The 27962-nt window shown below is 37.6% G+C and overlaps 1 protein-coding gene across 1 annotated transcript in view; it reads left to right on the top strand.

The window, feature by feature from the left end:
* Positions 1 to 26639, top strand: part of NEDD1 (NEDD1 gamma-tubulin ring complex targeting factor) — a 229143-nt gene extending 202504 nt beyond the window's left edge. The window contains exon 18 of the mRNA XM_080392626.1: positions 17605 to 26639. The gene's annotated coding sequence lies outside the window, so the exon portion shown is untranslated. The remainder of the gene's footprint in view (positions 1 to 17604) is intronic.
* The last annotated feature ends 1323 nt before the right edge of the window (positions 26640 to 27962 follow it).

Consider the following 27962-nt stretch of genomic DNA (forward strand, 5'->3'; position numbering starts at 1 on the left):
TATGTTTAAGTGGTAAGCATTTTAAAGCTGAATATAGCGTAATCAACCCTAAAGACGCGTCTTCCATTTGCAAGACCCGCTCTGAGCTTCCTGTGATATATTGTTATGTAAATACGGTGCAGCAAGGGAAAGCAGCACTATGGAGATTCAATTTACTTTGAAAGTTGTTCATTATGGAAGGGATGAATGTTATTTATTGGATGTGAATCAAAGGCTAGAAATGACTTTTTCACTGTGAAGTCTATTGTGATGGGTGCAGCGTGATCTAATCTTTTTAATTTTGGCTTTCACACCAGTGGAGATGAAAAGAGATCTGAGCTCATTTATTGGTTGCTAAGTCTTACTGGAGGCCTAAGTACCATTCTTGGTTGCTATGGCCAATCTGACCTCAATCTATGCAGTTTTAGGGACTTAAGCAATCCCTTTTTTATTTAGGAGCATGTACCTTGATTTATGTCCAAAATTGTGCCTGAATGTCTTTGTCTACAAGTGATAAATGGTGGTGTACAATTCATCAGTTCTTACAAGTAAACACTGCTGTCCCACTAAAAATATGTTTTGTTCTGAGTTAATGGTATGGAACAAGCCAGTCTCCACAAACAGCTATCTTTTATTGTAGAGAGCCACTGAAACTTAGAGCAAAGTGAAGGAAATTGGCATTCATCTTCTCTGCCATTAGCATTTCATTTGTGCTGTCTGGTGATGAGACTGTATGTCAACTGACAATGAAAGGCCAGCATTGTGTTCCCCCGCTTGAATATATAATTGATCAATTATGAATATATTTATTCTGTCCAGATATTAAAAAGTCAGGAATACACTTTATTCTGCTTGCCTGCCACTTTGTTATTACTACTGTAAAAGTATTTGCAGTCTAATAAACTGTATATTACTACAGGCTTGGCTGTAGGAAATTCCTAGTTTCTTAGGCAAGTTTTCTGTATTCAAGGAATATCAGCTATTTGTTACTACCAGACTTGTACTACTTGTGTGGTTCTTAATGGGGCTTAGTCTTTCATGTATATTTAGAATTTCTTTCAGTAGGAGCTGTTCTAAAAGGTAATTGAGAATATAGAGTGGGGGATATAATATGAGCAGTAATCATTTTGTTGCATTCAAAATTGCTGGTAGTCATTCAGGTTGTACATACACTAAAGCAAATGTGATACTGAATGCCCAATAGCAGAAGCAGAATCTTCTGCTGATTTCTTTGTGGGTTTTTTGGTTGGTTTTCTTTTTTTTTGTTTTGTTTTTTTTTTTTTTGTTTTTAGAGTAATAAATAAATAAAACTGTATGGAGCTGGATGTTAATATGGCTTCTACTAAATTGGCTACCATAGATATACTAGTCCATTGAGGGAAAAGTCAGATCAATTGTTGATTTTAGTTCCTGACAGTATTATAAATATATTGGTTAAAAATCCAAACTCTTGCTCTTTAAAAATGGAAGGAATAGGTTGCTGTAATTGAGTTCAGTATAGCTAAGCACATGTGCAACAAAAATAATTCTTCAGCTGTATGCATTTTTAAGCTAGTGTATTGGAAGTAAAAGTAGTATTTCCTGAAGCCTGATTTTTTTCATAGCTTATTTTCAGTAATAGGCTGCAGTGAGTCTTAGTATTTTAATTGAGCCCATTGAGCCAATTTTTAGTCTTCCTGAGGTGAATTTTTAAAATTTGAATCTACAGTGGTGACAGATTTTCCCAGTGTACTGTGTAGATGATAACTGCTACCGGAATAAATTCTCAGAGAGATGGAATTTACAAAGGTTTCTTGAACTACCGAGCTGCTTTTCAGCGTCAGATTGATAGCAGAATTTGCAGAGGCAGTTCCTTGGGGTTAGTTCACAATAGTGCTACTGCTTCAGGGCTTTTAAGAGTAACAGTTATTAGTAGCTATTGCTAAAAATGGTCTGAAATGCTAGTTACAGAACTAACCTGGATGTTCTTCTTGTAAAGGTGCTTTGTAACAGGCCAACGTTTATATACTGGCTGGTTTATACAATAAGAAACTGTAAAACCAGTCCTGCACACCTGGAAGTAGACTTTTTGATTATTTTTTTAATTACCATTTTATTTAAGCACTACCAAGGGAAAAGACCTTGGTTATTTAAATGTTTAAATATTGAAAGAGAAATGTCTTAGAAATACATTTTAAAATACTGATCAGAAGTAATTTATTGTGACTAGTCGACTGTATTTCAGTGTTTACTATTTGCTTCTACAAATGTAAGGAAAAAATGGTCCTTTTATCTTATGAAAAATTTAAATTTGATAGCACAACAATGAAAGTTCTGTTGAAGGGTGTATATCTTTGGTCTTTTTCACACCTGTATTTAAGTTAACTGGTTTTTGCATACAGAGGCAGAAATTGCTTTTGGAATAAGGGTTTATAGGATCGACACACAGTATGTCCTTATTCTTGTTCTTGTTACATTTTGTTCTTCTAAATGCAAGTATAATAATTGAAATGCTCACTTCAGAGCTCCAGAATTCTAATTAAAAGAAGAGAATACAGATATTATATCTTCACATTTCAGTAGTGCGATATAAAATAGTGATTAACTGGCAAAAACATCACCACTACCTCAGTGGAGTACAAAAGTGAGAGAAAAAAAAAAAATCACTGCATTTTTTGGGAGTCCCTTCACCTTATAAAACAAGTTTCCTTTACTGGTATTGCAGTTTTAATTTTTGTAGGAGACTTTCTATTTATGAAACTTAATATAAGTAAAATCCATCAAACTACAAATTCCTGCAGGAAAATAGGAAATATTTATAAGCTTATTTTAATCAGTGGTCACCTGTGAATAAAGTTAATCATTCTTTCTTGTCAACAGCTGCCTTATTGGCTAATTTATAGTCCAGGTTTTGAAATAAAGATGTAGCAGTGGAGAAACCTGTATTTTTTCCTCTTTAAAATGCACGATTTTTCATGTAATCTTGCTGATAGCGTGTACCTATTTTGGATATATTCACTGTAGACTCCTTTAACAATGTTAACTAATAGTCACTTTTGGAAGAGAAGCAGAAGAATAGGTCATAATATAATCTATAACTCAGTGCATAAATCTTGTGGGTATTTTTTCCTCTTCCTTGTGTTTTTTTGTAAGATGTATGCATGTTCTCTCACATATACCCACAGTGAGCAAGCTATGACATGTAAAACAGATTTCCATGACTTTCAGACTTTTGAATGAAGCCAAAACTGTGTGTAAATAAATTTCTGGAAGGTATGCTTAGTTTTGACTAAGTTTTCTTTTGTTTTTACACCATACCAGGTTACAGTAGATCACACACCAGTAAAACAGTTTAAAGGCATTATAAACTAAATATTTTGTTTGTTTCTTTGTTTTTGACTTTGAACTTGCTGTCAGCTTTGGCACAGATCACATGTTGGGGACACCAAAGGAGGTAGCTCCTAGATGAAGTCTGGCTTACCCAGGCTGCTCGTGCCCCTGACCACAAGTGGCAAGTGAGATATCAGTGGTTTATTGGGGAAAAAGCCCTTGGCTTCTGTTCCCTTCACCTGGAACAACTGTGTCACCCACCTGAGCACAGGCTAGGGGCAGTCCTCTGTCTCTCACACAAGCAAACACCATGTGTTTGTCTCTATCACTGTCACTTTTTATCATCAGACATGCATTTATATGTAACTAATTGGTCTAGGACTACTAATGTATTCCTGTTCTTAACTTCCCCACATAATTTGCCACACCTCAGTGTCTTGACTGGCCACCAGACTTCATGTTTTTGTCTCTTTCTTGAGATATCTTCTTGACTAAAGTCTCATGGAGGGTGGAAGCAAGGTCTGGGTGTCTCATGTGGTTTTAATTCTACCTACAGAGGAGGACTTTTAAGTTTGATGCTGAGCAAACCCTTTTAACATCTGATGGTTGAGCCAGGTATCATCAGTATGCCAGCCCTCCTCTCCACTGGACATCTTTTCTATCCTGGCTATTACCTGTACATCACTTTGCAGGCTGAAGATGCTTGAGAACAGAGTAATTCAGATTAAATAATGCATTACTCCGTAAAGTCTTCCTGCACACTTAATGAGATAGGCGTCCTTTCAAAAAGAGAAGAAAAGTAGTATAATTAAACACAGCATCATGAAGTCTAATTCTGAATTCATCATCAACCTTAATTTTAGTACCTCTCCTGCTGTTTGACAATTTTGTACCCTCTATCATAATCTTTAAGATTAATTTCTGTGTGTTTATATGTATGTATGTACAGAGAGAGAGAGAGAGGAGAGAGTGGTCAGTTTCCAGTTTGTGAGAATTACAGATCTTAATAGCATCAATTTTGCTGAAATAAAGTGGCAGCCAGAATAAAACCTCAAAGTTGTCTGAATATTGTTTGCCGTAAATCAATAGGTTCTGCCAGAGTCTGGCCAAGCAAGAACAGTTTGCTTTGTCTCTTTCTATCAGTTTCATCATCTTCAGTCATACTGATGATACTGTTGACCAATTATATCAAATATTTTCAGGCCCCAAATAGGGGCTGGCATAGTGTTCTCTCTGCAAAATGCAAGGAAGAAGTGGTTATCATCTCTTTGGCTGGAGATCTTTTGGGGCAGCTGCTCAGTAATTTGGCTGTGCTTGAACAGCAGGCTAGGCTGCCCTCCCTACCCTGCACACCCCTCTGAAGGCTGCGTGCGCAGGCGGCTGTGGTGAGTCACCTGGTGCAGGGTCACCTGTTCAGCTGTGTGGTGGTTGTGTGCGCGCGAAGGAGCGGGCAAGAGCCTTTGAAGCAGCTTAGCTGACCCCGTCCTGCCTTCTCTTTGTTGTAGAAATGACTTCTAAAGCTTTGCTGATCAACTGAAAACTAATCTTTCTTTTCTTTTCCTGGTAGGGTTAGTTTTCAGACAGATCAATCACCTGCTCCAGCTGACTGCATGGCTGCTCACGCCCTGGCGTCAGTGCCAGAGAGGCAGCTGTAAGGCGGCACGAGGCTGGAGAGGGCAGCTCAGCCCTTTTGGCCCAGGCAGTACTGGAGCTTCAACGGGAGCTAAAAACCTGTGTTTGTGGAAAAGCAGCTCTGGCACACCGTGCTGTCTCTCTTGCTCCTGTGCTTTCTGGAGCAAAAGACACCTGCCTTGGTGATTTTGAGTGTCAAAAAGCGTTCTGATCAGGATGCTTTTCTTCTCTGTGCTTGCATCTTGAATGAGATCTGATACAGTGGTTCTTGCTCCAGACTGGTGATGCTATTGCTTCCAAAAAAACATTTGGATCAGTCCATAGGTCAGTCTCTTAAAGATTTTATTTGCTTACACCTGAATAAGAATGGAGACCCTTTTAAATTCCAGATTCAATTCTCAATTCTTTCAGTGTGCCATCTGTGATTAAATCACAAGTGCACTACTAAAATTGATAGGTTTCATTTTCCAGAGGTGTCTCTTAGCTCTGTGGGTTTTTCTCTAGCCCATCAAGGTATTTCCTTTAGCTTCTTTTGCTTTTATTCAGTCTGCTGTTATTGATTACATGGGTTCCAACCCTCTCCTTTAAAGAGGTAGGAGAAGTTTGCTCTTTCATTTCTTGCTAGTAATTCCTCAAGCACTTCTGCAAAATCATCTTTATCTTCAATAGCAGCTGTCATCTTCCTCTGAGTCTGTGGCATCAGAAAATGGTGGTAGTGTATTCATTGCTGATGGCATTGACGTGGATCTAAAAGAATCCATTTTTGTAGTGTTATTCTCAGCTTTTTGCATTGAATTTTTAAATTTTACTACATCAGCTATACTGTATAGGCAGCAATGTGATCTCTACAAATAACTTTTGTAGAAATCTTGTTTTTATTACTGTTTACTATCTTCTTAAAAAATCTTAATTCCTGTTATTGTGATGGGGCCTTTGCATCTGGGAATGGAGAACTGAGGCCTCTCAGACTTACTTGGCCATCAGCTGGAAACTGTAGATTTGAAAAAGGAATTCATTATTGGACACTGAACCAGCCTTCATTTTTCCATTTAACCATAGACCTAACCTTGGTTTCTGTCACTGGTGAAATATGGCAAATTGAAAGGGAGTGAGTGTGACTGGGGCACTGTCAGTTTGTCAAATGAAATGATCAGCTTGGCATGTCTTGGTAGGGTTGTTGCATCAACCCACATGAGAACTGTAACGTCCCACACCAGGACAGCTGATTTGAGCAAGCCACGACCTTCTTTCTCTAAGAAACCAAATTCACACTTAACATTTAGTGAGATGCAACAGACATTTAAAAAATAATCCATAATACTGAGTATTATTGCCCCACAAACTATACTTTTGAAAAGTGTTATTGGAAAACAAATTATTTACTATTAGGTTGACATGCACAATTTTAGAAAATTGCTTTCTGGATGAAGAAACTCAAGTGGCTTGGACACAAAATTTTGCCAATGTAGATGAATGTCTACTGATACCATAGAAAGTAACAGTGTTCCTGAGAAATAACTTGTGATTGCTGCTGTGTTCAGCATATTGGTTCAAAACTGTTATTGCACAAAACTAACATTTTTCCATTCAGTCTGTCACATTCCATGTCCATGACATTAGCTTAAAAACTAATATTTGCCCTTATATGTTCTTTATATTTAGAAATCCTTCACATCTCTAAATATAATAAAATCTAATTATGCAAATGAATTCTTGTATCATGGTACACATTTGGTTTGTTAGTTTGCTTTAGCTTGTCATTTAGAACAATAGATAAGGAGTATCTATAACTTACACATTGTGGGTGTATATTCATATATAGTCACATGCTAATCAAGTTTATTGTGCAACCTCTAGGCCTACCCACATCCACCAAAACTCCAAATCTGTTGTATGGTTTGATTTTTCAGTGAGTACATGTTTCATATAGAGGTTGAAGCTCTAATACATTGGAAAAAAAAATCAATTCTATTGCTTCTGGATTGTCAGAACGTCTGGCACATTGTGGGAACATCTCTTGAACAGAAACTGTCTGCAGGGCCTAATAGGTACAAAGAGGAGGATTCTTGTTCAGATATTATTGCAGTAGTTCTCAGAAATGTAAGGATGGTCCCCTCCTTTCTTTGGGTTTCCATAGGACAGATTTTGCCACCTCTTACTCAGTATTGAGTGTTTCTGTAGGCTCCCTTGTTAGCATGTTGGTGGCAGTCTTTATTGTGGTTTTGTTTCCATAACCCACTTCTCCCTAAGAGAGTGTGCCTGAGAGAAGGTGAGATCTATTTTAAGAACGATTTACTCAAACTGAAATGAGATGAACTGGGGTTGGCAGGGGAAGCCATACTGAGGGACTGTCTTGCTGAACATGTTTGCTCCTTTTGGTCAGAGGAATTCACCATCTTGGGGTTTTTAGTAGCCCTCTTGGGCAGTCTGTAGTGAGCAGTACCTTCTTTTGCATTTGACTAGTCAGTTTTGGTCACCTGGTGACTCATAGCTGTCATCTCACAATGTCACTTTTTTGGGTATATTCCAATTGGGATAAAGGTGGTGGAGAAGTTGCAGCAGGTAAAAAAAAAATAAATGTTGGTGAAGATTCATTTGCAGACTATTTAAGTAAATAAATAAATACAAATTAATTGCTAGTACCTTCTCTCTAGAAAACAAATGACTGACACTAGAAGGAGTGTTCTTCCTAGATGAATTAATTAAAGTAGACAAATACCATGGACAAAAGGCTTTCCAAATATGTTTTTCCACAGTACAGGTGTTGTTACGATGTGCCCCTGAATACTGAGTCTGATAATTTTTTTCTCAATCCATTTCCTGACACTGTCCACTACACTTCTTTAGAAGCGAGGAAAAGGGAACAAGAATTGAAGTCCCCTGCTTAGCAGCTGGCTGCCTTTTGCTGTGCTGATTATGTAGATCAATATCCCTCGACTTCACTGATTTTCCAGCCTTTGTGGGCTTTAGTTTATGAGGTCTGAGATGTATCCTTCATTCCAGTCCATGTATGCATATGTCCGGGGGTGATGGAGAAGAGGGAAGCAGCTGGGATTTGTATCAGTCTTCTGCCCCAATCTGTGCAGTATGCTAGAGGTGACTTCTCTGTTTTATATAATATGGTCCTCACGTGATGGGAGGCCAGCAATGTGGACCTCGGCACTGAGACGGTGCTGCCATTATCCTCTGCTGGCTTGACCAGCCAGGTTTGGCACTGACTGAATCTAAAGACTTCAGGATAGTGAGGCAGGCGATGCTGCTGAGGTTTCTATGGAAACAGAAGTGGGAGATGAGAGGCAACTAATAAGAGCTCAACTCAACCAGCTCCTGGATGGTGATTTTAAAATACGGACTTTTTCAAAATAACCCTTTACCTTATTTCCCCCCACCTAATCTTTCTGAAGAAAGGGATCAGAAAGGCAGTGGGTTGCTAGCAGCAATGAATGAGAGCTCTCACTCACCACTTTCATCTGCTAGCTGTCATGCATGAGCTGTAAGTAGCAGTTTACTAGAACTGGCTGCAGGCTTATAAAGTGTGTAGTAATTGTAATTTTGGACTAGAAGAAAACATGAAATGCATTTTAAAGGTGTTCCTCCACTCCTGTTTTCATCCTTTTGAATGCAGTGACTTCAAGGATGGCACAAAGGGGCTTTCTAAACCATGAACTTACACTAGATATTAACTCTGGCAGAATTCTGCCTGCAAAATACTGTTTGGTATGTTGTACCCATATTGCAAGCAGGATCTAAGTCTGTTACTCCTTTGGATCTCTTCCGTTTCTTTTCATTCTTCCCAGTGTTGTCCCTACACTGGCAAGTTCTAGTTTTGTAGACCCGCAATGCTTCCAGAAAAAATTTGTGAAGTTTTTTTCCAAGAAGGATCTTAGAAGAAGGTTATTATGTATTAGTGAAAAAGGGAATTATTTGTCAGTCCTCTGTTTTATTTAAATTGCTGAGATTATTTTTTTCCCTCGAAGGATTTAGGAGGTGGGAAATTATAATTGTATCAATTTTTTATATAAAATTGAAAATTGATACAACAGGCTGTAGCTGGCATTAAGGCTGAATTTAGTGTATTCAATCTCATTGTGGATTGATTTTTGCTGTTGTTATGTTAATGTGACTCTTGGATGCTTGTATTAACCTTTAGAATATTATGACTCAGCTTCTTAGTAATTTTTTTAAAATTTGTTGAGAATTAAGGAAAATAAAAAACAAACATTCATCAGAGGTGGGAACTCCACAACTTACTGTTGTATTGCAGTTCCCATCCATGCAGATGCTAAAGCAGAACGAGGAAACCAACTTGCTGATGTCTTTGTGCACCTGCGTGCCTCTCCTCAAACTCAGCCGTCCTGTCCTGTCCCTCTGGCTTATGCCTTCAGGGATCCTGGGAATCCTAGAATGGAGGCAGTGGGATGCTGCCTTCTCTGTCCTGTCACATGGGTGCAGGAATATTCCCATTCTCCATGTTGTACTCAGGGTCTGGTTTGCTCCCCAAGGCCGCTGGTGTATCCAATGTCCACGTCTGTGACCATGTGGTTGGGTGATGCTGCTGACAAAGCTCTCTAGAGAAAGAAAGTGGTGGCAAAGATCAGAAGACAGCGGTTAACTGGGAGCTCTGTTGGGTGATCTAGCTGAAGTTCAGCTCTATGGCAAGGAATAAATTCCTGCCCTTCATGCCTCAGTTAAGAGGCACTTCCGAAATTTTAAAGAAAAAAATCTGCTTGTGGGGATGAATGAGGGCAAAGAGCAAAGTGGCTGCTTAGGTAGAAGGAGAAAAGTTACTTTACTGGAAAAAGTCATATGCACAAGGGAGGCACTTGAACTATTTTCTCTGTGCATTTCATAAACATTTTTTTCTAAAATTTCATATGGAAAATTCAGTTACCTTTAGAAAAATGAAAAAAAAAAAGTTACCAAAACTGAAGCTCCACTTTAGTGTAAACCAAAGGAATTTTAATTCACCTCTGTATGTCAATTGCAGAAAGTTGTGTAAGTTTCCATTACACAGACATTTTGATTTTTCTGTCTTTTGTGGGAGCAGGGAGAGGAAAGGGAGTAGGGAATAGTGGAATAAGTAGTTAAGTCTTATTTTAATTAATAGTGATTTAAGTATGAGCAATTTTCAGCATCTTAGTATTTTTTTTCTGGAAAATAAGGCCGTGGTTACTATCTACTATGAGTTTTATTTTTCCCTTTGATGTAATTTGCATTCCTCCTGTTGATTATAATATACTTAACAGTTATGCTTGCAGACTTGTAGACGTAACACATGCTGATTTGTCCTCCCAGAGGCATGGTAGATTTGACATGCAATTTTTAAAATACTGCATTTGTCACTGTTGAAAAGCTTCTAAGTCTGTAAACATCATTAGTTCATAAAAAAAACCCAAACCACATCAATTGCTATAGCTTGGAGTGTTTGTACATATACACAGGTACAAGTGTAGAATTTTCATAAAAATATTGAGTGTTGCAAAGTTGTAGATACCATAATATATAAAAGCACTTTTCAGTAGATTTTTGCTACTGGAAAGTAATCACTCTATTCATAATAGCTGTCTTCCTCAGCGCTGTGCTGACAAGGACTCGTTATTTTGAGTATCTCTTAGAGATGCCAGGATGAAAGCGGGGTTATACTGCTGGCAGTACAGAAAGCAGGTCACTTTCCAGGGACAGTCTAAATGAAATTTAGTCTTGTAAGTGTGGAAGTTCCCATTGGAAAGTGATGAAAGCACTTCTTAATTTTATAGCAAATCATAGGCTTTCCTGGATTGCCTTCTAAATCTTCTACCAAGTGACAGCAGTATAGAAATGCTGCCAGAATTGTTGGTAGATGTACCTATCCGTTTGAGGAGAATAACTGAGACTGTATGTAAGTCTTGGTATTCTTAGGGTAGCACCTGCCACCACAGCCTCTGAACATAATTTATTAAAACACTATTTTTTCCTTTCTTCTTAACTAGTGCTTCTGGCATGAGTTAAGCTCAAATGTAGTATATTTAATGATGTTTAATAATATTTAGACTAGTCCAGCTGGCATGAGTCACACTAAGGGAAAAAAAGATAACAGTTTTGATATAATTTTCTTAGATACTAGTGCAATAGGTCCTATCACATGTTAACAGTGTTAACTTATGATAGTACTACTGTTGCAGTGTGGAGTGTGGGGGTGTGTGTGTGGGGAGCAAATATTAGAATTTTCTCCAAATGTTTCTTTTGGAAGAAAGAGTTAGGAAGCAAGTTTTTAAAGCCTTGGTTCTGCTTCTGTGTAGTTTTTTTTAATCCATCCTTATGAGGTTTCCCTCTATTGCTTTACAAATTTCATTGTTCTTCTGGAATATCGCCTTCATGCAAGATAGTGCCCATGGAGAGAAACAGAGGGAGAAGAGGGCTTTTAAGTAACTTGACCTAATACCATTCATCCTACAAATTATCCCTGTTCCGCAGGGGCCGCCTGCCCTGTGAGTATATGATAGCCATCTATCAGCATTTGCAACTCTGTAGAGATTGTTTCAGGCTGAGGAATTTGTAGAGCTTTTCTTAAAGAATCACTAATAGTACAAGTGGAAAGCAACCCAACCTGTTCAGTTGTTGGTGGGGTTTTGTTTTTCTTCTTTTTCCTCCCTATGTGGAATTATCTCTTTAAATGTGTTTTCCATCTTTAAACATTCTTAGAAATGCAACTTGCAGTGACAGAAAGGACTATTTCTTAGCTTAACAAATCTCACTAACTGATGGTGTTTTCTACTATTCAGTTTTATTTTTTTCCCTTCTTAATGTCATCTCATTAAAACTATCATCTTCCATGTCACACTGTGATTTTCTGAATCTGCTGAAATACAGGCAAATGTGTTCCCTTGGCCATTGGTTCAGGCAAAGGAGCTCAGTTAGCATCAGTTCTCTCTAATTTAAAGAAATTGTGTCTTATTTTTATCATTCTCCATCAAGTTCCTTTTCCTCCATGGTATTCTTTTTGCTAGTGCTCATGCACTTCACCTCAGAGGAATTTTTTACCACTTCGGAGCAAGTCCCTGAGCCCTCCAGCTTTCTTGGGGACTATATATAAAGTGGCGGGTTTGACCAGGTTAAAGGCAATGCTAACATAAAGGAATCACCTAGCAGATCAGAGGGCTTTCCTGAATGGTTGTTTTATATTATGGCTAATTTAGATACAGCTACGTCTAGGTGTGTCAGCTTGGGGAGAGAGGTACTGAAAGACTCCAGAGACCAAAATGGCATGTCAGAGTTGACTGTGAGAACAGTCGTGAGTCTTATGGCAGGAGCATGTTGGGAGAAGAGAGGGAGTTTCTTTGAAGAAGAGATTTACTGCTGTAAAAAAAACCAAAACACAAAACTGTTCACAACAAGCCGAACAGGTTGAAATAAGAATTTGGGGAGGAAAAAAAAAAATGAAACAGAAGTCTATCTCATGGTACAATTAGTTCAGAGTTGGCTCTCCCTCCACCAGGATATGTGAGGAGAAGACGACCAGAGAGGAGCTAGTTAAGGTTTCTTCAGGCTGCCCATGAAAAGCAAGTTTTAAAACCCTTCCTGGCACAGTGAACCTGGGTAGTGGAACTCGGTGCCAGAGGAAATTAAGGAGGACAAAGGTAGAAATGAGTTAAAATGGAATTAGGGAGGTTCATGAAGGGGAGTTTCCATGGTGGCTATAAAACATAACTGCCCAGATGTAGGCTGCTCATTCAAGTTCACTTTAAATCTCCAATTTAACAGAAAGCAGGAGGATTATGTCCTAGTTTATATACTCTTCCTTAACTGCCTGCTCTGAGCCATGGTCAAGGACAGCATTCAGGGTACTGGCATGACTTCTTGCAGGTTAGGGGCCTTAGATTTTCTTCTCCAGAAACAGGAGGTTTCAGTGTATATTTCTGTTATTTTTTAAAGGATGCACTGTAGATTGTCAGATTATATTATTCAGGCTCCAGTCTGACTTGGGTAAGGAGGTAATGCGCAGATGTTCGTTAGGAACCAATAGAGATCAGGAACATTGTATCTTTTAATAGAGTCTTCTGTTTTTTGGGCAGCTCTGCAAGTCTGAGGTAGGAATTATGTATTTATCGTTGCACGCTCGGCTTACAGAATGAATCCAACTGATGTTTCAATTTCATATTTCTAGAAACCACATGCCACAGTGTTCCTTACTACTTTTGTGATGGTTTGTGTCCTTTAAATTTATGTCATGACCAGCTTCATTTTGTGTCAGACAAGATAGATTTTTACATCACATATGTAATTCTGTGTCAGACAAGATAGATTTAATAGATTCTGACTCTTCCTCTCTCTCTGATAAGGATGATGTGATTTTTTTTTTCTTTTTAATTTCATACTGCTACAAATAGAGGATTTTGGTTGAACACAACCTATTTAGATTTTGATTTCAGGTAGTTAGGGAATAAACAAATACCAGAAATTACTTAACACAAATTCTTTTTTTCCATACCTTCTTGATAGATAGCAGTCTCGAGCATTTTGGAATCAGTCCATTAAAGCATATTTGAGGCTTACATTCCAGGTTTATGATACTATGCTGATTATTTCTGAAAAAAACCATGGCTGGCACATAGTGAATTATACTGTTGTGTTCTTCAGGATTGAAACAAATATTTACAAGTGCATCTCAGTCCATTCTCCACTGCTCTTTGATTTTTCTGTGTTCTGTTCCTGGAAGGAGAAGTAAGATAAGACTGGGGAGCTGGTAGGGATTGGCTGGGGTGAGTGGGAGAGAGATTAACAGTATTGAAGGCAGATAACTATTTAACTTTAGTTGTTTAAAATTCCTACTTGGGTTTTGTAATCTGGTGTTTTTAGTGAAGAAAAAATACGCTGATTTTATTACCATTTTCATTTATCGATAATTCTGTTGTGAGTTGTCCTTTCCCAAGAGTAGTTTTAATACTGGTGCTATCTATTTCAGGAGAAAAGAAAGCAAAGATTGCTTTCAGATTGGGGGTTGGGAATTCACTTAAACGTGAATCCCTGAAGAGCAGAACCACTTGAGTTCTGTTTAGCTCTACCTTAATTGTGTTGAAATGTTTCAGGAAATAATTATGATACGAAATATCTCCCATCACTTAGAAATTTATGTGAAATTATTTTAGAGTATAAATTGTAAGAGTTACTTGAGTTACTAGTCAAACAGTTTTGAATTGTGCAAAAAATTGTGCAAAAAAATATTTCCATACATTTTGTGATAAACATTAATTCTCTTGATAACTAGCTGAATTAAATTGAAAAATATATATAATGAGTACTATATCTTTACAGTAGAACAACATTTTGGTGGAATTATCCTTCGTGTATACCTCTTTAGCAGAATATATGCCTTGATCCTGAACTCCTGGAAAATATTTTCTGGTTGTATTAAACAGTGTAGATATACAGATTGTTAAAGCCCAGAGAAGCCTGTCTTTTATCTTCATTGCAAATCTTGTTGGCACACAAGTGCCTATGACGGCATGTACATCCTTTGTCTTCTAGTATTCCAGAAACCAATGAAGACTGTTACAAAATTTTGCTATTATAATCCGCTTTTTGTATCTGTTTGCATGGCAAAATTTAAAAGACAAGTCTACAAATTCATAAAGCGTAAGCTTGTATTTCAGATGTGGTTCCTGTAAATATGTCCTTTTCCTGGAAGAGGATCTGAGGGGATGTGCATTGGTCAGAAATAGGTACAAGTTCCCAAGCACCAAAGATCTTGGTATTTCATAACTCTTCCCAGATGGATTTCAACCTAATTGGGCACATATATTGTAGTTGACCTCAGACAGAATAATTCAGATGTTTGAACCTCTTTAGGTGCGTAGCCAAAAGCAAATTGTCTTGTTGCATGTATTTTTAAACATCTGCAAGCTGAGCTGGGAAGCAGAATGCAAATTCTAGGACTTGAAGATACCTGTGAGGTTATGAAAACCCCTTTGGGAATACGGGGAATCCTGAAGCCTATGAACATATGTTTTTTCCAGACGTGCTGTATTGAGGAATTTAGTATTTGCTTTAATTTCTAGTAACTCAAGTATAAATGACAATAGAAGTAGCTCATCAATAATTTAATAGTAAATGTACTAGCTGAGATAATATCTTTTGTTGAATGTTTTAATGCATATTCTATGAGGACTGGAGGAGTTGTTTCCTGCAGTTTGTGTTTCTGCTGTATTTGGATATAGGAATAATTTTTTGTTTGTGTATGCCAAAAATGTTTAATGTTATAGCCAGTTAACACTAGCAGAATTGCTTCTTTCGATAGCTCTTTTTTACTTAGGTAGGTACCAGTACACAGACAAGTGATACTTGCAATTGACCACAGAGGAATTCCCATGCCTCATAGCTAGGGATAGGAAGGGGCTAACATCTCTGCTCATGATTGTGTGGGGTTCAGGTGGGCAGTTTTGAGTTAACACTTTGAAACTATTGGTTAATATAAAGATATGGTAATTGTTTTAGCTTGATTAAATGTTGCATGTATTAAAAAATGCCCTATTTTCATTATACAGTAATTTTTGCTTGAGATATTCCATTCTCTGACTGTTTCTTCAAAGCAGTGTGGGTAAGCCAGTGTTTCAGCAGGATGTCCTACATTCACCAATTGACCTTTGAGGGAGAACTATATCTAAGCATTGATTTTTGAAATACTTCTATTGTCTGCAACCATGGGTTTGATTCCAAGAAGGGATTGATTGGTTCTTCACTGCTGTAAAGCCTATAGTATGAGCTCTGTTGAGATCTTTTTTCTGTGGAGGTTGTTCTCCTACGCATCTATAATCGAGGATTCTCTCAGCTACAAAAGCACATAATTGCTCTTTTTGTAATGGTAAGCTCTTACTTTTGGCCAAATTCCTGTATAGTCATAGGCCAATAATTTATACCCACCCTCTTCTGCCATCCATCCAAAACAAAGTTGCATTTCAGTGGTTGGTTGAATGACTTGTCTGTGCAGTGATTTATAAAATACTCTCAAATCTTTGAAAAGTTGCAGTCTGTTTTCAGAAACGTGAGCATTGATTAAAACAGAAAAGATCTCTTATGGTAAGGAAATGGGTGTGTGCCATCGTATTTTAGATGACTTTCACATCACGTGCTATGCATCACCCAACAACACAAATTCAGTAGGTTCAAAATTCACCTTAGGCCTGCTTAGTTCCAGTCTGTAAGGGCCTTTGTTGTAAAAGCTGTTGTTTTATGCAAGCAAAGGCAACAAACTACATGGACTCCTGCAAATTTGTGAGTTCATTTGGCATCCCCATACAGGATCTGCTGCCAGTATGCATCCACAGATGAGACTGAGCATGCTGTCATCTCTCCACAGTGATCTCTTTTCTTCTGAAAATCTTTTTTTTTTTTTTTGAAAAATACACAAATATGTTAGTCCAGGATAATAAGTTTCTTGGCTTTGAGTTTTAGTGGGAGAGTGGAGTGGATTGCTTGAGGAAACAGTAGAAATTGCCACATATGCTTCATACAATATTGGGGTCATATTTGCCTCCTCATCTTCAGTAATTAGGCAGGCAGGAGCTGCTTCTCTGAATAGTCCCCTCACTGGTGGTGTTTGATTAGACAATATCTAATATCCTGGCAGTGATAACTGAGCATGGCATCTTTCGCAGTCAGTGAAGGTGAGGAGCTGTGGTTATGATCTTTTCTCCATCTGTGCCATGGAAATTAGCTGCCTTTTTCTCCCACGTGCCTCAGTAAAATGTTGGCCTTGAGCTCTGGAAGCTTGAGGTGGAGAAAAAGGAGAGAAATAACTGAGCTCCATTCCATAAAGCAACATATCCAGGAACAAGATCCAGATGGGAATTCACGTGTATTTCTGAGCACTACAATCACCATTTTTAGGAGCAATGATTCGGTACATGAACAACCAGGAGTAGGAAATGGCCTTAGCTGGTGTAATTTAAATTGAGGGTGATAGACTGTAGTAATTTTCTAACTATATACATTATAGTAGGTTGGTATACAAATACCTGATCTAGAAGATACATGTTAGAACTGCACCCTTACACACTCAAATACCTTTTAACTTATATATGAGTCTTTTCAAATCTTGGTTTGAAAGGTGCCAGTGACTTACAGGGATGCACATTTTCTGAGAAAATGAAGTTCCTTTGAGACCAGCAGTTTTGCAATGTTGAGCTGAGGAACAGCTGCCTGAGCGGTGTTACAGGAGAGTGGAAACGAGGAGGGAGATCTGCTACGGCTTGTTTGCAGAGAACAATAGTGCATTGGGGTTTTCTTCCCTCATAATTGTGACACTTTTGATTAACTCTGAAGTTTTTCCCAGTGTCTTGCCATGAGGTAAATTGAAGTGTAGAGCCTGATAAAAGGCCTGGTTCAGCTGTAAAGTGAAGAAAAGCTTAATTTATAACGAGCTTGAAAGGAAACCATGTTCTTGGGGAAAAAATAATTATTTGGGGGCTATCAAGTGAAGCTTTTATGTGAGTCTAAGTGTATTTGGCAGGATGGCTGTTCATGTGGGTTTATTTCTGTCATGTCTTAACACCAGGCTTGTCACAAAGCAACTCCAACTGTGTCATTTCAAACTAGGATGTCACCTATATTGTGGAAAACAACCTTTATACTTTCTATTTCTCAAGACTTGCTGACAGAGCAGCGAAGTTACCAGAAATCGTCATCTCACCTTGTGCTTTTGCTCTACAGATGCCAGGGGCTTGCTGAGCCATTGCTGACCGCCGGCAGTGAGGCGGTGCTGGGGAGGGCGGCTGCGGCGAGCCGCTGCCAGCAGCTGGGGGGAGCCTGGCACCGAGTGTGGCAGCACCCTCCGGAGGGTAACACAGGTGCGTGAAAAATGTTGGGAGCATGGCTTCTTATTGATTTTACATTAATATTTGACATGTGGAGCGGGGATAATATTCCACTGGCAATTATCCTCAAGACATGCACCATTATACAAAATAAATGTCAGCGCTTGCCCTCCATAGTGCACACAGCCTTCTAACAGACATTCTTAATTTGAAGATCTTGAAATTTTAGGTTATCTACTCCTCTCTCCTGGCAGAGCACAGTTAATTAGTATGTCCTGAAATAATTATTAAAAAATAATGTCAGGGATTTTTTCTGCTCCATGTTGCTCTTCTTGGGAGTCTTAGAGCAAGAATAAATGTTCAGAGTCACCCACAAGGAGAAATGCTTAGGTTTAATTCATCCTGCTTTCTTCTACTCTCTGTTGCACGTTTCCGTATCTCCCTCAGCCTTTCTGATGGCTTCTTAGTAAAGGTCCAGTTTCAGATAGCCAGTACTGGAGAGCACAGAGAAAGAATGCTGATTTTGAACATAGATTAATTTCTGATGAATCATGAGTCAGTGACTGGTAGAAGTCAAGGTATGATAAAAAAGTCAAGTTCTGAAAGAACATGAGTCAGGCCTCATATCTGACAATATATAGATTTTAATTTTTTTTACAATTCCAATATTTTCCCTGAATTTTGGTTTCTAAGCTATTATGATTGCACTCAGGTGCAAGATAAAGCTTTTGCAATTTTATTGTCAATGAAAGGTGCGTGCTTTGTGGCTAGAGACTGAAATCCACTATTCTTTTAGTTAAAGGTGCACAAAAAAAGGGAAAAAAGGCTTCTGCACTCTACTCTGACAGAATATAAAGGTTGATGGTGTGGGAACACTGAGATTTGCAGATAAAATTTGTGTGCATTTTGAGTCCTTTGCTGAGAATGACAGCTGTAAACATAATTGTGGAGAACCCTATCCATTGGCATGTGGAGAGAAACATCTAATTAACACATCTTATTGCCTGAGAAATAATTTGAATAATGTGAAATAATTTCATTGTAACTATTCTGAACCTGAAGGCAGGACTGGAAGTCCAGGGTGTGAGCTGAAACCATTTAATGGGGACCGAAATCATCTGTACTGGCAGGAGCTGTGCAACTTGAGCATGTAGGTGGTACCTTCTGGGATGAGAACCTGATCTTAACTGTAAATTTTGTGGAGCTGTCTGTTCCTTTCAGTGGTCTTTAATTTCCTATAGACAAAAAATAAGTAAATAAATTAAAATATGTAAATTATCGTGTTGGTAAGTTTTAGGAAAGGAAACATAATGCTTTTGTAAAAACACATTTTTAGAAGGAACTCCTTTCCTTCCAGTTGGAGAAAGTATTGCATACTTACCGCTTTCAGTTTCCTCTGCGACTTAAAAGAAAAAAAAGCACGTTGGGCTGTGATGGTCTATTGCCTGTTTTAGCATTAAAGGAGTTAGTCCCGTCACTCAAAAGTAGTAAGAAACAGTAGAGAGAGCAAATTAGCTGCTTAAAATAAATGAATTATTTTTAGAAAATAGAAATGCTGACTTGTTCTCTTAAACAGGAGCTACCTTGTGGTCTCTTTCTCAAGTTTTGGGCAGGCTTAAAGAACAGAGAAGCATAAGCTTCAAACATATCTTGTCCTTCTATTGTTTTGAATTACTGTACAGTAATTTATGCAAGTGGCTTCTGTTGCTCCCTTAATGACTACCTACTTTTCTTACTGTGCTTTCTTGCATAGGATCACAGGATGACTACCCAGCTACTTCAGTGATATCAGTAATGGAGTAGATTATGCTAGATTTCTATACTGAAATACCTCCACAATATGTAAAAAAAAAAAAAAAAGGAAAAAAAAAGGTTATGCTTTTCATGCGTGAAGAAATATAACACTCGTTAGAAACTAGGTTGTTAAGATTAAGGCCATGGAGAAGTATTACTTGAAACTGTGCTAGCTTTTCATACCTTAGTTTAAAAATGGTACCACAATACTTTTCACAAAAAAAATGGACTAGAAATATGAATTTTGACTGTGTACCATTTTCAGTGTTCTTTGATTCACAAGTATTTTCATTTTTTCCCTATTAATCTGCCAAGTCTAGAAAAATAGATTTTGTTTTTCAGAGTAAGTTACTGTGCATGTTTTTAACTGGATATTACATTAGAAGTATTATTCCTTTTCTTACTGGCAATATGCTTTCCAAGCATAAGTGTAAATGTTATACCAAGTTGATTGAACAATATTTTTGTATTACTTACCCTGTCAAGCAGATAAGCTTTTCTCAACACGATAGAAAATGTATTTCAACTTTGTTAGACAGAAAGACCCTTATCCAATTTTTATTCAATTACACTGGTTTATTCAAATGTCTTCTAAGAAAAGAAAATGAGGAGTATTTAATGTTTTTTTCAGCAAGGAAGACAATACTAAGAACAGCAGAAACTGTTTATCTGGAGTATAATACATTTCTCTGCTCTTAAGAGATGTAAATGCCACTTGTTTCATCGTATCAACAAAGTTCTCATGTTGTGGATTACAGTTTGCTTATAGCTTCCGGTATAGAAAATTATTTTGAGATGCAGTTTAAGCAGTAAGCCTGTAATAGTTTATTATGTTGTGAATTTCTGTTGCTCATTCCTATTGTGCAGGTAATGACTTCGGGGGTGGAGAGTAGAATGAAATTCCCCATTGAGTAGATAAACACCCATTTATTACTGCCTCTCTGGGTGCCAAATTATAGACTAGTTGATAGTGAGAACCTCTATCTGTTTTTAGCCTTTGACTCTAGATGAGTGAGGTAATCACATGACTCATATCACCTCCAAAGAAAAAGCTTCTCTTCAGAAAGAGTGGTTGAAAGGCTGTTGCTGCATTATTAATAAAAAACAGAGGCAACACAGACTCCCTGATGTCTCAGGATGATGAGGTGAGACTTTGAATTGTCCCATAGGAAACTGTTTTATTTTATTTATTTTCTTCCAACAAGTTTTGCATTTCCTTTGTTGCCACAGGCAGCTGTAATGCTTTCAAGTATAGACTACAAAATGCAAATAGCAACTCTACAGTTGATAAGTGGTTGGAAATGTTTAGTGCCACAGAATGGCAAATCTACTCCGAATGTGTTGTCTCATACATATATTTCTATTTTTGCAGTACATATGCTCAGCTTTCCTGGATAGCTTTGACTAGTAGGAAACAGCGTGCAGGAATGCTCACGCTCTGCTAATGTTACATCACGCTGGCAACAGGGTATAGTAAAATACTTAGGGCAAGTGTCAGGAGAGAGTAGTATTGCTTCAGTGAAAAAAATAATCACTGTTGCTAATGCTAGTGATAGAACTTGAATTGGTGAAGGTTATTTAGGCAGAAGCTCATTGTTTCATTAACAATGGGTGCCATCATTCAATAACATCGTTTAAAATTAATGGTTAATAAAGAATTACCTATGCTTAACATGTAATATCATCACTGTTATTCTGATGATTTAGATTGAATGCTCCAGCAGCTCTGCCTTGGGGACACTGGCTAGCAAGTTTGGCTGACAAAGCAAGAGCCAAAGGAGCGATGACACCTAACCAGTGTGAGATAAGAGGAGCAAGGGGATCTCTCTGATTTAGTACATCCCTGTTGCTTACAGCTCACTGTCACCTCTTTGAAAAGGAACTAGTCATCTTCATAATATATTGCACTTACATTTCTTGCTTAATGGAAGTAACTTTTTTTCAGGTGCATGAGCACATGATATTTATTTTTTTGCCTGGCATTTGAGTAGCCACTTGGAATGGGTGCATGTGAAATGTCTGTCAACCTACTAATGAAATGTAGCTAATGAAAGAGTACACTTTAGACACAGTATGCATTGGATAATGATGCAAGGGTAAGTCGCACCACAGAACAGAGCCCAAAATTTGAATTAATGAGGTTTGTGGGGGCTTTTTGTTGGGTTTTTTTTTTTGTTGGTCAATGATTTTAAGTTAGGCAGATACTTGGTTTTATTGCCCATTTGACAGTTTTGTTAGTAAAAACTGCTGAGGGACGGTTTTAGTTTAAAAACAGCAGCACTCAGCAAGTGTTAAGTGCAGTGAGCAAGTGCCGTTTGTGTATGTTGGCAGTAAAGAGGATAACACTGTGGAAGTTAGTGTGTTTAAAATTGCATATCGTACTTTAGTTGGTCCATGACTTGCATACAAGTCCAAAGAAAATCAACCAAGAGGATCAGCATTCTAGAAAACTTTCACAAAGCCCACAGTCTGGAAGAATTAGTCTGTTGAAGAAAAGATTGAAGATTTAGATTCAGATACATGAAAGGTTGTGGCAAAGAGGAAAGTAATAAACTGCCCTATTTGTCTATGGGGAACAGGACAAGAATAATAATGCACTTAAATTGTAGTGAGGGACATATAAATTAGGCATTAGGGAAACCTTTCTAAAGGTAAGGTTAGTGAAGGACAGCAGCTGATTGATTTGAGATGCTGCAGCACCTCTATTGCAAATTTTGGGAATGAGTTAAGCAAACATCTGTCAGAGGCAGGTTAGAGATCCTTGCTGGGGGCAGAGGGGTGGTGAGATGGCTTCTGACATCCCTACCCACCCTGCCTAGCCCAGCTCTGTTTTTATGCTGTGTTTGGGACCCAATGAGGTTAGAAACTCTGAAATGAAGCAGCTTCTTTACCCTAAACTGTTTTATGATTGTATATTTTTTTTTACTCTTGTTAGGGTATAAAATAAAGCTTTAACATGCTTTTGACCAGCAATTTTCCATAGCTTTCTTCTCCCAAGGGTGTTAAGAGAATAGTCAACTTGTGAAAATGCAGCATATCTAATACTATCTAAACTCTGGCTTTGTATTATTTGGCAGTATTCTTTGTTCATATGTTGTGAATGAAGTCTTTCTAATAATCTGGAACAAAATTTTGCGTATTGTCATTGGGCAAAATTGAAGCTCAGAAGTTTATGGCTGAAGTTCCATTTTTATCTGAGGAAGATTTGTTGAAATTAATTAAAATGGAGATTGAAAAATGCCCTTCTGGTTGTTTTTTTTATATAGGAGCTTAAACAAATACAGTCCCTCTTAACTCTGTGTCTACATGGCATTACATCATTTCCCACATCAATTTAAACTTTTGTTCTCTAGAGATGGTGATATTTACAGTAAAATCCTAAGGTATTCAAAGTAATATAATGTGTCTGGTCGCAGCTGATGAAGACATTGTTTTCTAGAACGGATGGTAAAGTTCATCAGAGCATTAAAGAGGGTATTCTTGGTATCTCATATGTAGATACAGTCTAGACACTTGAATAATCAGCAGTCATTACAATGTCTGCCTGTAGGAATACCAGTGTTGGCAGTGAGAAAATAGAAATATTTCTTGCTCATCATTGTCTTTCTTCTCTATTTTTCTTTGCATCTGACCTTTCATGCTTAGATACTAATTTGCCCTACTTGTAGTTTGCTTTTCCATTTTGTCTTTTTGTTTCAGTTCAACAGCTGGAACAGGAAAAGAGAATTGGAGCCCCACTGATGTATTGTCATTGAGTAATAACAGAATTTAACTGACTGATATTGTGCAGCCCTAATTAATTTTATTAACATCATTGGAGATTAAAAACAACTTTCTAACATAAATCTTTCTGGTAGAAATCAAGCCATTGTTTTTCACAAATGCTTGTTGCAGTGTGCTCTTAGGTTTGGAATAAGATCAGTGCAAAGTTCTATGAATATTTCTTCATTAGGAAAAATTTTAATCGTGATCTCAGACTTCAAACAGATCCGTGGTCTCTCTGAGTGCTAAAATAGTGGCATATGTGGCTGCTGCTTCTCTTTAAGTCTCTTCTTTGAAAAGCACAATTAAACATGTATTTTTGCTGCTACTGCCACACGCATTAGTTGTACAGCAATTTTAAAGGGGGAATTTGCTTTGAGTCCAACAGGATGGGGCTGAAGTGCCACACATGAGAGAGAATATATACTAGTGGGTTTTTAATAGATTTAGAAAAAACACTGTTTGTCTTACAGAAACAAGTAAAGGGCCTCCTGTGACACATAAGATTTTGTAAGCACACTGAACTGGCAATCAGCTAATCTCTAGTGTCAGAATGATACCAGTAATTGGATCCCCTATGAAACAGCAGGAGTCAGTGGTGGGTGGATTGTTTCTCTGCAGTGCAGTGCAGGCAGCTGAGTTCTCCGTGCTCAGCTGCGAGGTTGTGGGAGCATGATTGCCACACTACCAGGAGAATTGAGGCAGGTTTTTAATTACTGCTTTATTGAATTATTTGGTATTATTTCTTGCAAGTGCACAATGAAGCACCATGTGAGAATACTAATTTCTACTCGGTTAATCATGGGTGGTAGCACTTCTGCTGCGTGCTTGTAGCCTGCTTGTGTCTTTTAGTTTTATTTTAATCATGAGAGCTACCACTTTTACATTTTTGTAAAATTTTTGAGTCAGAAATAACATTATTAATGTGCTTGTGATATTATGATTGAAAGTCACAGGAGAGATTCCAGCTTTGCAGGGTACCACCATGGGAATGCCTTGTTGTTTGAGAACAAAAACAACCCAAAATATAGAAGGCAGAAGTAAGAAAGGATTGTATTTTCTGTTGTTTGTAATATGTAGGCCTGTTTTGACTCAACTAATTATCAGAAGTCCCTGTTCTGCTGTGAGTATTTTCACCAAGAGCAATAACTCCTACAAGACAGATGTCCTGATATTTTGAAAGAGTGGTTTAAATATGTATGTGTATGGTTTTTTACATCTATTTGATGTTTAAATTAATTTTAGAGACAGCCATGGATGTAAGATGCTCTTTCTCTTTTTAACTGCCTCAGTCCATACTTCTCTGAAATAGTACAAGCCGTTTAGGGCCCTAACAAGCTAACTTTTTAATCACTGAAGTGCCAAATAAAGCCAAGCCTTTGAAACTGTATAGAAAATGGTTACTATCACATAATGTATTTATCATGATTTGAACAACATCTTCAGGCTTTTGAAACTGATTTTTTTTCCCCAGCTTTGACATAATTTCTGCTCCCCATCACCTGCAACTTATTGATGCTTGAATGAGTCAGAATACTTAGGCTAAAACCCACTGAATCAAATAAAATCTTACTCTAAATCTGGAAGACCTCGAAGTCAGTCCCTGTTCAAATTATTTCCATTGAGCAGAATTGGAAATAGAGTATGTCACTGTGGGGAATATATATAGGCAGGGGAATACATAGAGGGAGCATTTTAAGATGGGTTTTATTTATAATTGATGTTTGTGTGTTCTACGTTTATACACTTCTACATTTAATTTCTTAAGAAATGAGCTTAGTATCAGTGTTATCCTCTGGCCACAGTGTCGCTTTGTTACTTTACAGATCAGAACCAGGCGAACAGAGGGAGAACAGTGTCGTGCCTTCTCAGTCATGTACCATTGCTATGTGCACTGTAACAACAGAAACTGTTCTTTCATGCAGTTAAAGCAGGATTAAAACTGGCTTTGTAAAGAGATCAAGGAAGGCTGGTTTAAGTCCAGTAAGTTTTAATAAGTTTTCAGAGAAAGAGGACTTTTGATCTGACTGGGCATGGAAAATCAGGGAGTTTCTTCAAAACATCACTGCAAAGAGGAATCGCCAATTGTTCTAGTAGTTACTCATCCAATTATTTGTCTTTTAATTTTACAAAGTATATTTTTTCTCTTTGAAATTAATTACGTCTCTTACAAGAACTATTTCATAGAAGTTAGTTCTTTAAATGAAAGCATTTACTACTGGTGGGCTCAAAGCAGTTTTGTCTTTTCTGCCCTCAATGGTTAAATTAAAAAAAAAAAAAAAAAAAAGAGAACATTTCCTTATTTTGTTATTTGCCTAATGAATGGTACACACACTTCACAAGAAGTGAAGTCTCATCTTGCAGAGTTCTTAAATATCTGAGTATGTCTTCATCCTAGCTTTATGAGGATCCTAGCCCTGGAGCATTGGTTCAGAGGTGGGTTTTTCCATCTTACTTTTCAAAACTGCTGCTTTGGTAGACAGACAGACAGACAGACAGACACACACAGAGTTATGTTTCTGGGTTTTTCTTTAAACATTGTTTCCCAGCCACCACCTCTTGCCATAATTTCTCCAGTCTTAAAATGTTTTTCTCCCTTTCTTTAAGCAAGTTTTCTGTGAGAAGGCATTCTGTGCAGGAATTTGCTGCAGCCACTTTTCACTGCCTTTCCGGCTTATTTTGGCAGATAGAGCGAAGTGATAAGATCACTATGTCGGAAGGCTGGACAAATAGATCAATGCTGTACTTGGCAGTGATATTTTTCCAAATACCCCATTTTCTTGGTTGTCTTTTTCATATTCCACATAATCCCAGTATCACAGTTTCAAGGTCTTAATCAGATCCTGACTTGCTAGTTAGTGATTCTCTTTTGATATGTTTTTGTCAACAACCTCATACAAAAGGTAGTTTCCTTCCCTTTATTTTCTTTATGTGAGAAATGTTTTACTTTATGTTGCCCAAATATACATTTTTTTCACCTGCTGTTCCTGTGGCTTGGTGTGTGGTGAGACAACTTCTTCATTCCCAGTTCTGGGTTGCTCTGACAGGCTGCGTTGACTAATTGGTCTCTGCCATTTTCTTGATCCTTATCTCCTTTCTCTCGCTTTCCCAGTTCGAGCAGAGCCTCACTGAGAAGAGCCCACAGGAAAGCGCTCTCCTTGAGCTTCTGACAACCACCTTGTCTCTTGCTATTATTAATGAAACAAAAGCACAAGTCCTCATGTGGGCTTCTCGCAAGTAGTGAGGAGTCAAACTGTGAATTAAACATCTTTTGCCTACATTGCAGCTAAGAGAGAAACGGCTGAGTGATGTTTGAGACACAGATTGATAAAATTTTTAAGAACACCGAAGAATCTAATTGTAAGTTTTTGATACTTTTGATACAAAGAAAGAAAAAAAAAAGAAACAGTATATTTTCACATTTAGTAGGGTAATAGTAGTAAAAATCGGCTCACAAGGCAGGTATTGTATAAATACAGTACTCCGTTCTCACACCTATGTATACCTTTTAGCATCTTTCTGCTCTTCAGATTGATTAGTTCATACAGAAATGGATAGCATTATCAGTGTTCAGAAAGATGAAGGAAATTAATGCTGTGATTTAATCTTATATTTACCTGTTTTAGTAGAATTTTAATTATTTTTTTAAATTATAGATAAGCTTTCTATTCATAGTGTTTCATGACATTATTTTTTTTTTTTTTTTTTGGTGAATTGATGCCATTGTACAGCAAAAACAGTCAACTTTTTAATGTGGAATTCAAGTTAGGAATTTTTAACAGTTGCAGAGGCACAGAACACTTGATGCATTCAGATTTCAAGTTCCACTTTAAAAAAGTGTGCTGAGCAGAATACAGGAATTTACAGTTACAGCATCTAAAGTGTCTTGATTCTGCTCAATCAAAATGTCATGTAAGTATAATATGATTGTGTTTAAAAACTTTCAGCATTCATGATGTTAAGAAATTAATAGCAAGTTGACTCTTTTTATACATATTTTCTTTTTACTTAAGACAGATAAATGGTCCAAAATTAAAGCATTTTTGGTCATCTTACTTCTGTATTTCCTGGTTTAACCTGCTCACAGCAGTTTGTTTGCCTTGTTTTTTTCCCCTGAACTTATGTCAATGGTTCTGGACTAACTACTAGTCTATTTAAAAGCTACGTGTATATTTTTGGTTTTGTATGAATTCTTAGCCTTAATTCCATGGCAAGGTATTTTGATCATTTATAGGCTTAGAATTAGATGGCTCTGACATATTCTTGGTGATCTGAAGACATGCACTGTCATTAAATCTTCCATAAACTATAATTTTCTATCTTAGTTAACTTAAACTTTAATTTACATCAGGGTGACACTGATAACATCCAAAACACCACTGTTAAATAGGATGAAATGCTGCTGTTCGAGCAGCACAGTTGTCCAAGCACAGTACAAACTAGCCTTGAGCTGCTATGAAGTATTTTCCAGTTGACCTGTTGGAGGATTTCCTTGGTGCAATCGGTGCCAATGTCTCTGGATATTAAGGGTTTCCCTTGTGCATCAGCTTCTTTGATGTCCGCAGTAGGTAGTCAATGTACCAATGCAGCTGCACAATGTGTCAAACACCACCAGGTACTATGGCAGAGCCAACAAAGTTATTGGCCTTCAGCTTTAACGTTTGACTCTTGAATCCATTCTCCCTTATCCTACAGTCA

This window comes from Falco punctatus (genome assembly GCF_963210335.1).
Source record: "Falco punctatus genome assembly, chromosome: 6".
In the NCBI taxonomy this organism is placed as follows: domain Eukaryota; kingdom Metazoa; phylum Chordata; class Aves; order Falconiformes; family Falconidae; genus Falco; species Falco punctatus.